At 42.0% G+C, this 13,233-nt stretch overlaps 1 protein-coding gene across 11 annotated transcripts in view; it reads left to right on the top strand.

Annotated features, from left to right (window-relative positions):
* The window catches only part of BRD4 (bromodomain containing 4), a 72,047-nt gene that overhangs the window by 1,952 nt on the left and 56,862 nt on the right, over positions 1–13,233 (top strand). The gene's annotated exons all lie outside the window — the stretch shown is intronic.

Here is a 13,233-nt window from a genome sequence, read left to right as displayed (position 1 = left end):
AGTGAAACCTCTGTGCTGTTAGAAAGGAGCACCAGAGTTTACTATAGAGTGAGTAATTTTTCCATGGGATTTTGCAATCGAAGGATTGTTACAGACAGCAGAGAACCGAGAGCTGTGTTCATGCTATTGAGATGTTGGTGAAAATGGGCATTCAGTTCTCACGGTTGCTGTGGTCGTTTGCTGCAGCAATTCGGTTACATTAGCTGTTTGTGTGAAAAGGAGGACTGTTCCTACTTGCCTTAAAYGCGTGTTTACAATGCGAGCTATAACTTTACATGGTTAGTTAATAACAGAAAAGAACAGTCTGTTATAAAGTTGGATTGCTCTGTTTATTTTGAACACATCCTTATTGCCCCAAGTCCTTGCATGTTAGTTTCTTCAAATGTTTTTTTTTCTGCAAGTGTCTTTCAAGCTAACTACAAGCAATTGTAGCTAAGCAACTATAAAAGCTTCCTGTAAACCTGGTATTTGACTGGAGTTTGTATTTAGCAGAAGCTTTACGAAGAAAACTCTTTAAAGTTCTGGTGCTGTTTAAATATTTACTGCGCAGTTCRTAAAACAGATTATGGCATGGTTTAATAAAATCTAGGGAGCACTGTTGCTCATAGGGTTTTTTTTTGCCGAGATGTATATTGCAATGGGATGTAAAGAATTAAGCTGACAAATGTATAGTTAGTAACAAATGTTTATCAACTTGTACCTTTACCAGTCAGCAAAGACTGAGGCCAATCGCCAGTAGTTGTACAAGATGCCTCTGTTACCAGRCTGCTGTTTCAAGAACTTTGATTATTGGCTTATATTACTGTTGTTCATATCATCTGCRTAGTGCTTCAGAGTGTCTGAGTAGTTTAAATGGCTTAAAATGCTCGTAGCAGTTTTACAGAAACCATCTTCGTTTACGGTGCACGGACTTCAGATTAAAACCTGTTTTTAGCTAAGCGCTTTRTTTATACTTCTCATTGTAGCTTTTGGATAGTTAACTTGCCTGAATCTAGCTAAACTGCTTAAGGCAAATAAAATACTGAAAATTAAATCTTCTTCCAGTGCTTAAAGGCAGTTATGACTTTACAGCATACATAATTTTTGTTCAATGAAATTACTATTAACATAAATGTTTGCAGAGATTAACATAAATTTAATCTATGTTGGTGTGAGTTTCTAGTATTAGTGCAGTGTGAATTAAAGGTCATCCTAAGCTGTTTTCTGTTGTAAACTGAGGGCCCTTAAATGCTTTAAAACATTAAGGAAAGAAACATTGGAATTCTACACACCTTTTGGTTGATTAACCGTACTCAGTGATAGCGGTTGTAAATAAATGTCCCGTACTGGAAAAGCACCAATGTGAGGCTGCTTGTTCCCACACAGAGTCTAATCTTTGCACCTTGGCAAAAGATGGGATTACTCATTTTAAAAGTAGTAAAGTACATAGTATGAAACAGGTGAAACATGACTTTCCTGATTTTTTTTTTCTTCTCCTGACTGCATTAATTACTTTAAGACTGCTACAGCTGAATAACTGTTGCTGTTAAATTAAGTGATGATACTCTGGCAAATGTGACTTAAATGGAGGTGACCAACTGTTAGCTAAATTACTGCTGGCAGAAAACCCATCTTTAGCATAAATCCTATCTACGTTTTGAAGAGGAAGCGTGGATTCTGCTTTGATTGGAAACCGGCAGATATAGGAATCGATCTTAGCCTAGCAAATGACRTGATGGTCACTACGATGCTTTTGTTACCTAATTGCTTTTTGGTGAGTTATTTTCAGTCTTCTGCACTTGAGCAACTTCAGTTGAAGTGTACTTCTCTGTAAATAATCAAATGGCCTTGCTACGGCTTCTTGATATTTGGAACAAATTTCTCAGAGTAAACTTTCAGGCTGGTAATTATCTGCTGGCAAACAGTATTTGGAGAAAATTCAAGAATGTCAACCATTTGTTTGCAGGAAGATATTCCACCTTGCTCTTTGAGAAACAAATATGTGACCATCTCTGTGTTAAGAAGATATCCAGTGTCCAGCTGTGGAAGAGTTGCATGCAATTCTGCAACTAAATCTGTGGGTGGATCTCTGCGTTGCGTGAAACCCCGGTGGAATCCGGGGGATTTGACTCTTGAGATTGCATTGCRCGTAATATCTGCAATCTCTATCCTGTAATGCTGGATGTAAGGGTAGAGGTGAAGAACAGAGCAGTCACGCTATTTCGCTGTCATCTTCTGTCACTGCTGYTTGTAGTTATCCATTAATATGTTTGGGTGGCTGCTAGTTTCAATGCTTTAGTGTAATAGTATTTCCTTTAGTAGTTATTGTTAAACCAGCAGGGTCCTTGCAGACATTGCATCTCTAAATACAGAAAGAGTTTGAAAGTAAAAAGATACCTTGTTTTAGAAGGTAGCAATTGRATTGTAAACACATTTGTTTGTGATGTTTCTACAGAGTATAATTCCTGTGGAAAGGCACTTGGTTTTCTTGTGGCTCTTACATTCCTYGTGACCTTAAAGGTAAAAATGGAAAGGGGTGGAAAGGTAAAAAGGGGTGCAGTGAAGGAAAACAAACTATGAAGGCTCTTAGCAGCGCTTTTGTGTCACCTCCTGAGCTTTGGTGGAAGGCATAGCTCTTCRCTTGCCTTAAATCAGACTATTGTCCAAGCATGAATTGTATCTTGGCGTTCAGTCTTGACCAAAGCAGTAAAGTGCATGGCAGCACGGTGTGTAAGCAAGTGGAAGAAAACATTTATGCTCTTCTGTCTCATCTTGCTGGAGGAAACTCTGGGTCCAGGGAGTTTGAATCTGGTTGTTTAGCTTACTGGGTAGTAAGAGGAGGAGAACGAAACGTCTGTCACTGCCTGTAACCAGATGAGAAAGTTGGTAAGTTCGGGGGTGGGGAGGTTGAATAATAGATATATTAAAACTGTAACATTGAAATGGGGAAGCCTATGGGGAAGTACTGGCAGTGGTGCTTGCTTTGCTGCTTTTTTGTTTGTTTTTTTGGTCAGGGTTAAAGCATGATTCAGAGAACAGCCCTGAAGTGGAGTTGTACAGAGTGGATACGAAAGGGGAAACTCTGGAGTAGTGAGGGAATCCCACGTTCAGGGTGCTCGTGTGCAGGTTGTGTGGATGGAGCTTTGCAGCACTCTCAGGATTTAACTAGAGGGGTGAGTATTCTAGTTGACTCTGATCTGTTTGAAGCYTTTTGACTGTTTAAAGAAGTATGTTGAAATAAGATTAGTGAGTAACTTGTCTTGACTGGGATTAAGATCTGGTTGTGTACCAATGATAAAGAAGGAGTGGACTTGCTTTAACGCTTTCAGGACTGAGGCACAGATAATTCACAGTGAAAGAAAGATGGACCTGAGTTCTGCTGTAACCACCCGTGGTTCATCTGTGCTGTACGGGATCAACTGTTCGGAAGCGTGAAAGTTTTGCTGTCGTCACGCTCTGATGTGATGGTTCCTAGCGTGCAAGTTGTTTCTGTAACCGGTATTTTTATTAAGTGAGTCCGAATGGCTTGATATTTGTTAAACCACAGTTTAGAGAGACGAAGGCTTTGGAGAGCTCTCTGCTTGTAAAAAGGCAGTGCAAGTCTCCAAACCGAAGGTGTTCTCTGGCATACACTTTTCATGAGAAGATATTGAAAGGTCATTTTGGGTCAGTTGTTTRGCTGTTAGCTTTGGTAGTATTTAGGGTAAACTGTAGATAGCTGTTTGCAGGTGTCAAAAAGCAGCATTGCGTTTCTTGTGCTGTGCTTTGACAACCAAGAGGATTTGAAGCATTTCACTGTAAAGCAGACCTGCACTTCCAGAAACTGTGTCAAGAGTGTGTCTAATTCATGTCTCCTGCCTCACAACTGATTAGTTGTGAAGCCAGCTTGGGGTCTGTATCTCTGTGCAGTAAGTTGGAACAGCACATTTCTGTTTGGCTCTGGAGACTGTGTTAAGTATCAGCAGGGAAAAAAAGATGTCTTAGTAGCTGTAGGGATGCAAGCATGGTATGGAATATCTAGCAATAAGAATATAAGAATACAAAATCCTGATTGTCCAGTTGGGAACTGGATAGGAGGGCAGAAAGATGCAAAATCTGTTTTGATTCTTGCATCTGTTCAGTCTCTCTTGTGCGGCTTTTTTTGAAGAATTTGTCCTGCAGTGACTTGTTTGTGCTAGGCTATGACTTTTTAATTTGGAGACGGAGGAGAGTTAAGGCTGGTGACTTTGCTTGAGGATTATTAAAGATTTGACCAATTGTTTAGTCTCAAGTATTTTGGAGCTGCCAGAGTGTGTTTGAGTTGCTTTGTGTTGCTGCCTTTGCTCTTGAGAAACAATACTTGCCTCATTCCCCCCCTCCAATTCTTTCTTTTTTTTTTTTAATGGAATTGAGCTGCTTCATTACCATTTCTAGTATTTTGCTTCAGGGTGGTGTGGGGGGAATTCTGTCACTTCAGTAACCACTTACAGCTCAGCTGCATCTGTATTACTGTCTTTCGTGCGGGAGAAGGGTTGCTAATTATAACTTTTTCAAAAGACTTGGAACGGTCCTGTCCTGATTGGCTGCTCTCATTCAAAGCGACTGCGAAGCCTGAAGGAGGAGYGAAATGGCACGGATCCAGAAATACAGAGCGACATTAAAACCAAAAACAGGAACCGTTCAGTAGCGGCAAAGACTTAAGCAAACATCCTGAAATCAGAAACTTTCTAAGCAAGATCCTGGAAATTGGAAATTACACTTTTCTCTCAAATCTGACAGGTTCATGTTCATTTACTGCCTTCAAAAGAAGGTTTTAGTTATTCTCCCCAGTAGAATAGGCCATTGTACACAATTTCTTACCTGACTAGCAGATAGGTTCACGGTATGCCGCAAGAAGATCCTTGCAGGCTTCRCTTATCAAATCAACCAGAACTTGAGATTTCAACAGCTCAGTCTGAACTCAAACTTTGCAAATCATGGGTTTCTGCCCAGATGTAAAGGTGGCAGCTGCCTTGTAGCACATTTCAAGGGTTATCATTGAAATAGGCTTAATTTTAGTCTGAGCAACATCCACCAGCTACGTGAACTTGGTGTGTAGGCACTGTACAACTTTGGAGGAGTTGTCAGAGYGAAGCTGTGTACGCTTGACTCAAATCTCTTTGGGAGACTCCTTTCCCACGTAACTACGCGTAAACTCGTGCCATRGTTTTGCAGGTTCTCGTTAGCAATGGTAGAATATTTTGTTTCTGTTTGGTTTGCTTTGTGTGTTACATCAAGTCAAAAAAATATGTATTTAGTGAGAGTGCTGTGCACTTGCAAAAATTACTCTCAGGGAATTGAGACATGTTGGAGAGGGGAGGAAAAAGCTTTTGAAATAACGATCAAGTAAAGATAAAGTCTGACAAACCTGAGCCATGGGCTTTCTGCTCTTAAAAGGAGCAGTTCTGCCCGTGTGTTGGCTTTAACCTGGCAGAAAACCTATGGTATTTTGCTGGGTTAACTTTCTGAAAGTTTAGCAAGCTAAACTGGTGTGTGAAGGGGTCAGATGGGTGCGAGAGCAGTGCAGAGAAAGTGAGGAGATGGAGCTCGCCTTGTGTTTGTAAATTAAGTTACAATTGAGATTTATCTGTAAATGGGAAAAGTTGACTTATGATAGTGAATAGTGTGCTTACATCTGGATAATACTAAATGTGTATGTATGTAATTAAGCAATTATGTTTAAACAAACTTAGGTACTTTTGCAATAAGTCTTTTACAGTATCGCGTCAACTTGTTTTAATTATTGCCTGCCAGCATACCATTCTTTAAAGTTTAATAACTGAGATACAAATGGAAAATGAGCTTGAAAACTCTAATCAGTTTCGTACTTGCTAATTAAAATCGGGTTTAAAACTCATTTGAACTACTCTGCATTAGTGAGGCACAGTTAGAATAATCAGCCAGCAGGGTTATTGATAGGACTCTAATACTACTTCAAGAATAATTCTGARGGTTGTAGTAAATGAAGAAAACTGGGCAGTGTACCGAGTAGTGAGCAAGCTTAGATACAGTCTTTAATGAGCTGTCAAAATATTCAGGTTTTTTTCTGCATTATAGATGCTGCAATTTCTGGTGCTGTAATGAAATATTAAATGGAGGCAGTGCTGCAAATTATATGGGAAGCAGCTGAAACAGAGCAAGACTTGAGTGCCAGATTTTTCCTACCACCTCTGCTGCTGGGTGGAAATAACTGGAATTGTTCTGTCTGCTCTAGCTTATTAAACATGTCTTGATGTTTAACATCGCGCTCGCCTCTCACTTTTTCCCTACTAGTAGAAGCTGTTTTTAGGAGAGTAGAATTGTTTCAGTAGCACTAATAGAAATGAGACTGTGCGAAGAAAGGACGAAGGTGCTGCAAGTGCTCATGCTCGGAGCAGTCTGAAATGCAGTCTCTTTGGGAAGTCCCGCTCTGAAATGAAGTGGAAGTGGCTCAGTGCAAGTATTGCTTCCTTTTATGCCTGGCGGAGTCGTGGGCGCAGTTCACTTTGCCTTCAGACAGATTCCTACATCAGTTGAACCCTAAAAGTTCTTATTTATCTCACTGAAATGCAAAAGGATCCTACAGGAATCTCACTCTGGGGCACTACCCTACAGGTAGCGCTATCTGCTTGCCCTGCAGTAAAGCCTATCTGTTGCCCTTCATGTAAACAAAAAGTGTGAACTTGCAGTAATTTAAGTCGTTACTCTATTGGACTCAACGTTTTCTCTTCATGTGAAATGGGAACTCTTTTCTACGGACCCGTTTGTCTCACGGTTGGCGTGGGGTGGAGGAACTGTGAAATACCAGAGGGTGTTTCATGGTCTTTTTTAGTGTCTTGTCTTGCTCTGGGTTGTGGTTTGTTTTCTCTCCACTCCGCCGTTTTCCCTGTTCTCTCAAAAGCATTTGCGCAGCTGCATGGGGAACTATATATAGGGGCTGGATCAGGGCGGCTGAAGTGGCTTGAGCGCAGTCGAATGAGGAAGCGCAGCCTTTCTTTGCACCAGCTACGAGAGAGAGTCGCTTTTACCTCGTTCTGGCCTTGTGCAATTTGCCCTTCTTAAAAAAGCGACAACGAAGGGGACAACCACTGCGTGTTTATTGTTGTACAGAAAGCGCTGGGGATGTAGCTGCAGATAGCAGATGTTTCCTTGTGGTTTTAAAGATTTGCAGTTGACGATTACAAGCTAACTTCTGAACACTAGTCCTTCCTTTTTCTTGTGTGTACCTGTAAGGGTTTGTTTTTAATGTCTGGTGTATAGGTGGAGGAGAGGCTGTGTGTTCTTTTGGAGAACTAGTGGTCTCTGATTAAAAGCCAGAAAAAGACTTCAGCAGTCCAAAGATTCTTCTTAAAATAACCTTGTATTCATTGCTGTTTTCCTTCCTTTCTTCCCTCATCCTCCTCCTTTGCACTTTCTGTAGCTGTAAGTCTCTCTTCTCTCACTGCTACTTAAGCAGCAGTGATCCTGTGATTTTTAAGAGCAAAGCTCTTCCTCCTGGGGAGTTACAATCTTCTGATGGATTGCAAGGGTGTTAATTCTCGTTTCACCTCCTTCATACAGGTGCTTGCTTGGCTCTGAGGGCAGTGAGTGAAGCTGTCCGGATTCAGTCTCGTTTTGATGCTGCTGCTCATCCTGCTGGAAGGACTTTGCACAAAGACGGACCGGCAGTGGGGCTCTCTTGAACGGGAATTTYCCGTTTGCAGGATATTCATTCGTGCTGATTTTTTTCCTCTCTTGAGCAATATTTTCAGTTTGCAGAATTAGCGTAAAGAATTCAAAGTGTACGCGGCTTACGGAGGCAGTGATGTTGCATTTGAAAACTCAGCGAGGTTGAGTACGTGTGTTCAAACTGTTCTTGCCCAGTTGTGTTTCATTTACTATTGCTCCTTTCTGGACTTTTTGCAGGGAATGTGCAGCAGCGAAGCGAATTAAGAGATTGAGCAGGGTGAACCAAGCTACATTCCTAAAGCACCTTAGTTCTGGAAAGTCATAAGATGTAGTTCTTAATCACTCAGTAGCTTTTTTATGCAAATGTGACAGGCTAAAGAGGTATTAAAGTGAGGGGAATAATCCTTAAGAAAATATTTCCAAGGCAGAAAGTTTTCCTAGGCTAAAGGGCCTAGACTGAAGTGCTGTGAGCTAAGAGCAACTGTGAAACTGGCCACAGGGACGTAACCCGATTTGCCTTAAAACTAAGACCTGGCTTAAGAGCCACAGTGCAAAGTCCCTTTTACTCTGCCCCCACTCCTTTCCATTGTGGTCTGGTGTAGGGCTGGAGGAATGGGAGATCAGGCTCAGAGAGCTGTTTTTTGAGTTGTCTCTATTTAAAAGATGCTCAGAATAATTCTGTATTAGGCTGTYGAAGTGCTTTCTAAAAACCAGCATCAAACAACTGATCCGAAGCTGTCTTAGCTCCAGCCTTCCTGAACCCAGTGCACCTTCCCTTTTTTCTTTTTTTTTTTTTTCCCAAAGTAGATGCAAACATTTGTCATTCATCTTTTACGTATGTGCCGCTGTTTGTTTTGGAAGAACATAATTTGAAGGAGTTTTTGCTGGCAAGTCTTGATTGCACTTGATTGCAGGCAAGTGAGCATTGCAGTTGTGGCAGATGCATAAACCAAAAACAATTGCTTGTCGCGGTTCCTTTTTTCTAATGTGCTAGGTGCTAACTTACAGTTCAGTCAAGGACGTGTGTAGTGGCTTAGCGTTCGGTGGAGAGAAATCTTCTCAGTCGCCCTGTGGCTGTTGTGAAATTTGTCTGCAGGTCTCATTTTTCTAGTTGTCTGACGGGCTGGGGAATGGTAGTTACAGAGGCAGGGTAATCTGGGATTCTCCATGTTTCTGTAAAGCAGAACCTGTGAAGTGTTATGATGAAATACATGGCAATAGTGCTGGCTTTGAAAACACCTGAGCTRTAGCACTTGATCAGCAGCAGGGTGGCTGATACCGGAGTTATTTTAGTGCTATAACTTAATATAAGGCTACAGTCTGAGTTACTCCCTCCTTATAAAAGCTTCTCTGCCTCCTCTTCTTACTGGGCGCTACTGACAGAGTTGGCATCGCTCTTACAGGCGTTGCACTTGGTACGTAAGGCCTTGATTTCTGGAAGAATGAAGATTTTTTTGGCTCTCCTTTTCAAGTTCCTACTGCGGTGTTGCTGACTAGAATTGAAAACGACCGCATTTAAAATCAAACCGTGCGCTAAGGTCTCTTTGTTCCCCTTGGTTGAAAGTCGTCTTTGTTTCCATCAAACTTGGTCTTGTGGCTGAGTCCTGAGAAGTGCAGCAACTTACTTCCTCATATTTTGAAGATGGCATCATCTCTCTATAGTAGTGATCTGCAACGAGTACCTGAAAGATCCTCCGAACCGCCGATATATTTCTTGTATTTGGCTGGTGAAATTCGAAGCAATTTGTGCCTCAAAGAAGTAAGAACTTGTCCTGCTGCTGGTACCTCTGCATTTCATTTTTGATTGGGTATGGAGTGCAGCTGGTTAGCAATTAGGATCTGTCTGCTAGAACTGAGTCTTACATTTTTACCTTCTGAGTAAGTTGAATTAGAAATCCAGTCCAGAGGAGCCAGGCTCAGTTTTGGAAGGAGCCAAGGGTCTGCTTTACTTAGGTGGACTTGTTGGGCTGGGAAGATTGTGTTCTGCATAGCGGATGCTAATTTTCCACTTAGAGCAGAGTGAATGGGCAGAAATCGGATGAAATCAGTTTAAATCACTTGGGTTATGCTCTGTTCTCGCTGTCTGTTTGACCTAATCCTTTGATTAGTCCTGATGCTCCATGTTTTTCTGCTGTTTTCCTGGTGTTCAGATATGAAGATACTTTTTTAAGATTGGGGTGGTCCATGTAGGTGGACATGGACAATCTGGGTAGCAACTGGATTTGAATCCAAAACTTTCCTCAAGAAACAGAGCTGTTGTGCATATAGTATGCTCTGTGCTCCCTTATTTCCCCTCCAAAGAAGGAGGAAGAATACAGCTCCGGTTGATGTTTGCTTCGTTAAACCTCAGCAGAAGGTGCATTCATCTCACCAAAGCTGATGCTAGAGCTTAGGTGCGAGAGAGAGACTCTTTGTGCACACACAGGCATTGTCAGCACAGATATCATCTCTGGCTGATGCTCGTATTTCCTGTTACAAAGTGTTYGATTTCTGTGCCTGTAGTTATGCCCTGCTTGCAAGAACTTGGGCAGCAAAACCCTCCATCTGTCTCCTAGACTAATGGCAGCGACAGCGTTCTTACAGAAAGACGGACCACGAACCCTTTGCACRCGATGCCGAATTTGTTTCGAATTTATTGATGGTACGAGCTGCCAAGCTGTAGCTTTATAATGTTGTTGATCATGGGCGAAGCTGGTATTTGCAGTCCAGAGTTTATGAATGTAACGCTGATCCGAACAGGGATAGGAAGGGATTAGAGTGCAAATCGCTAGTCCAAAGGTTACCTGGGATGGTTTGTGGCCTGTTTCTTTTTGAATTTATGCAGATTGCCGGCATTTCAGCGTAGYGCATCCACTGCAGGAATGCCTTTTCTGTAAAATCTGATCATTCAGAGCCTAGGTACGCTTAATACTAAATTTAGTGTTTGTGTGTAGGTAGCACGGGCAGCTCATGAACAGTTCTGTAATGGATTTTTTTTTTTTTTTTAAATGGCAACCTGAAAGTATTGCTTGGTGATCTTCCCTGCTAGCTAAATGTAGCCAGTACTTGTGATCCGTTGATGTGTTCACAGAAACAGCCTCAAGGTTTTGTGTTGCAGCTACTGCCTCCCAACTCCGGAATCCTAAGAGCGGATCCTTTCCTACCTCTCTGAATTTGAATGTAATTATATCGGCGTTACGTTGGGCATTGTGTACAGTTCATCTGTGCCCCCCGGGAATTCGGGGGAAAAGCACAGAGGAAAGATGATTTACTACAACGTGGGGATGTAGGACAAAATTCAACATCCTCCTTTTTTCTTTTTTTAAAAAAAAAAAACAAACAAAAAAACCCCTTGCAAAGTGATGCTTTCTGCTTTTGAATGCCTCTGCCCAAGGAGTCATTCATAGCCAAATATGGGTGTGGAAAGGAGGAGAGAAATAGATTCAGTCTGAAAAAGAGTAAGCTCCATTGCTGAATTCTGCTTAGTTACTAATAAAAGCAAAAAACCTGAATTTCTAAGCCAGCACTGCAGTGCCTCTCTCGAGCAGAAATACGACAGGTTTTTGGTGGAAGAAAGGTAGTTAAAAACTTGCTATTGCTTCTAGTTGCTTGCATTTAAGGCTAGGCACTGTCCTAGAAAGAAATACTCCCTGTAAACCCTATCCTGTTACAACATTGCTGCTTATTTGTGGTGTTCATTTGGAGACGTGTGTTTACAAATGCTGCTGACCTTGTGTGTGTTGACAGATGTTTGTTTGCAAAACTTCAGATGATTGCTGTTCTAGCCAGAGGAAAATTCCAACGGCTTGCAGACTCCAAGAACTAAAAGGTGAATTTTCAGCGCTCTTCTTTCGCTAACACTTCTTTTATGCCACGAGCAGCAGAGAGCGATCAGAGTCCGAGAGCCTCGTCTGTCGTTCTCGGTCTCGCTTTTAAACTGGGCGCTTCAGAGGGTGGTTTCTAGCCACTGACCTTTCAGGAGTTAARTGAATTGGCCTGTAGGGGTGTGTGCTTCTCATCAGTAACTATAAAGGGAGCTTAGGGTCAGGCTTAGGCATCTCAAAATTCTCCTGGATAGTTGAGCAGGACCGATAGTATCGTGTGCTTGGGAACTGCTTGCTCTTGATTCGAGGTTGCTGCTTTTGAGGGACTGCTTGCACCACTGTTTCCCATTTCACGATGGTTGGTTTAACCCTTTTATGTGAGTCTGCTGATTTAACATGATACAGGCTGCATGGAGGAGGTTGGTGCTATCTTATTTTCTGCAGCTGTGCAAGAATGTGAAGGTTAGTAAAGAGTTGTGAAAGCAGGTCTTCACTGTAACATAGATGCTATTATTTAATGGGCTGTAGAATGACTTCTAGATTTAATGTATTTTAGATGTGAATGCACCATCCTTGCTTTTTGAGTTTGTAGTGAAGCAGTGTCTTAGCAGCTTGCTTTCTAGCTCGTTTAACTACCCTGCTGGGCTTGCTTGTTTTTCGTTGTCTCAGGACAAATTTAGCCACTTAAGCATGCTGCATTTTTCATGCCTTAGAAACGTTTTTGTTTTGCCTTCATGTTTGGTCTGCTTTTTTTTTTGCGTGTTTTCTTGGTCTGACCTTGGGTTGTCCTTTTTACCTCTGTGTCCAGTTAGGTTTCTCCAGGCAGCGCTGCTATTTGGGAGCGTGTGTACTTGCTGGCTGTTGATTGTGCAAAAATAAATAAATAAATAAATAAACCCACTAGTGCTGAGCACTTCTGGTTTCTATCTGAAGATGTGTACTAGAGGGAAAGGGAGCTGAAGAGGAGTGTGAATCTAGCTGGAGCTAAGGGATAAATTATAATAYGGTTGTTCTTGAAAGGTCTGAATTTGTGGAGTCTTTTTTTCATAACTGAGCCCTGCAATACCCTGTAGGTGTTGATGCTAATTGAGATTTGCGTTGCAAAAAGGGGAAATCTATAGCCGAGCGTTTTATTTCCTTTGTCATAGTTTGTCCCGAGAATACATATTTTTGTTAACGTTCATGTGCGTCTGGGCTTCTGGAGGACTTGGGATTAGCGCCTGGGGGCTCTTTTATTTCCGGTCGGATAGCTTYGACATCGCCACTCGCTCTAATGGCTACTCTGAGTCTTACGTTAAGATGTACTTTATTCACTGGGCAAATGATTTGCGTATCTAGAAGCTCGGGGTGAAATTCTAAGTATTGCCACGCCTGGATTCACGTGAGCGTCAAGTGTCTTCCCGCACTACGTAGCGGATTTAAATTTGTCCCTTGCTCAGCTAGGGTTCAGAAGCTTAGGCAAGGACACAGGCGAGTGTTGGAGGTGCGGCTGGTTTTCGGGGTCCCCGTCCACACAACAAGATYTCTTAAAACTAAGCTCAAGGAAGGTGATAGCTCCTCCGTGGCTTTTAAGGACTCGTTAAGAAACTCAGAGTAGGAATGGGTGGTAGCTTGTAGTGGAGAAGGATGATTGTCAGCTTGGTCTGCTTGGATTTGTGCTTTTCAGTGTACTTGAAAATGAATCCAGCAAAAGGCGTGAATGAGGAGTTTGCAGATCACGAAAAGAAAACAGAAAAGGTCCAGGAAAGTCGAAGAACTCGACTGAATGACTGACCATTAAAGTGGC

The sequence above is a fragment of the Rhea americana genome, unplaced genomic scaffold (assembly GCF_003343005.1).
Source record: "Rhea americana isolate MKP2758 unplaced genomic scaffold, rheAme1 scaffold_488, whole genome shotgun sequence".
NCBI classification, from domain to species: Eukaryota; Metazoa; Chordata; class Aves; order Rheiformes; family Rheidae; genus Rhea; species Rhea americana.
The sequence above is the reverse complement of the archived record's forward strand: the minus strand, read 5'-3'. Positions and strand labels throughout refer to the sequence as shown.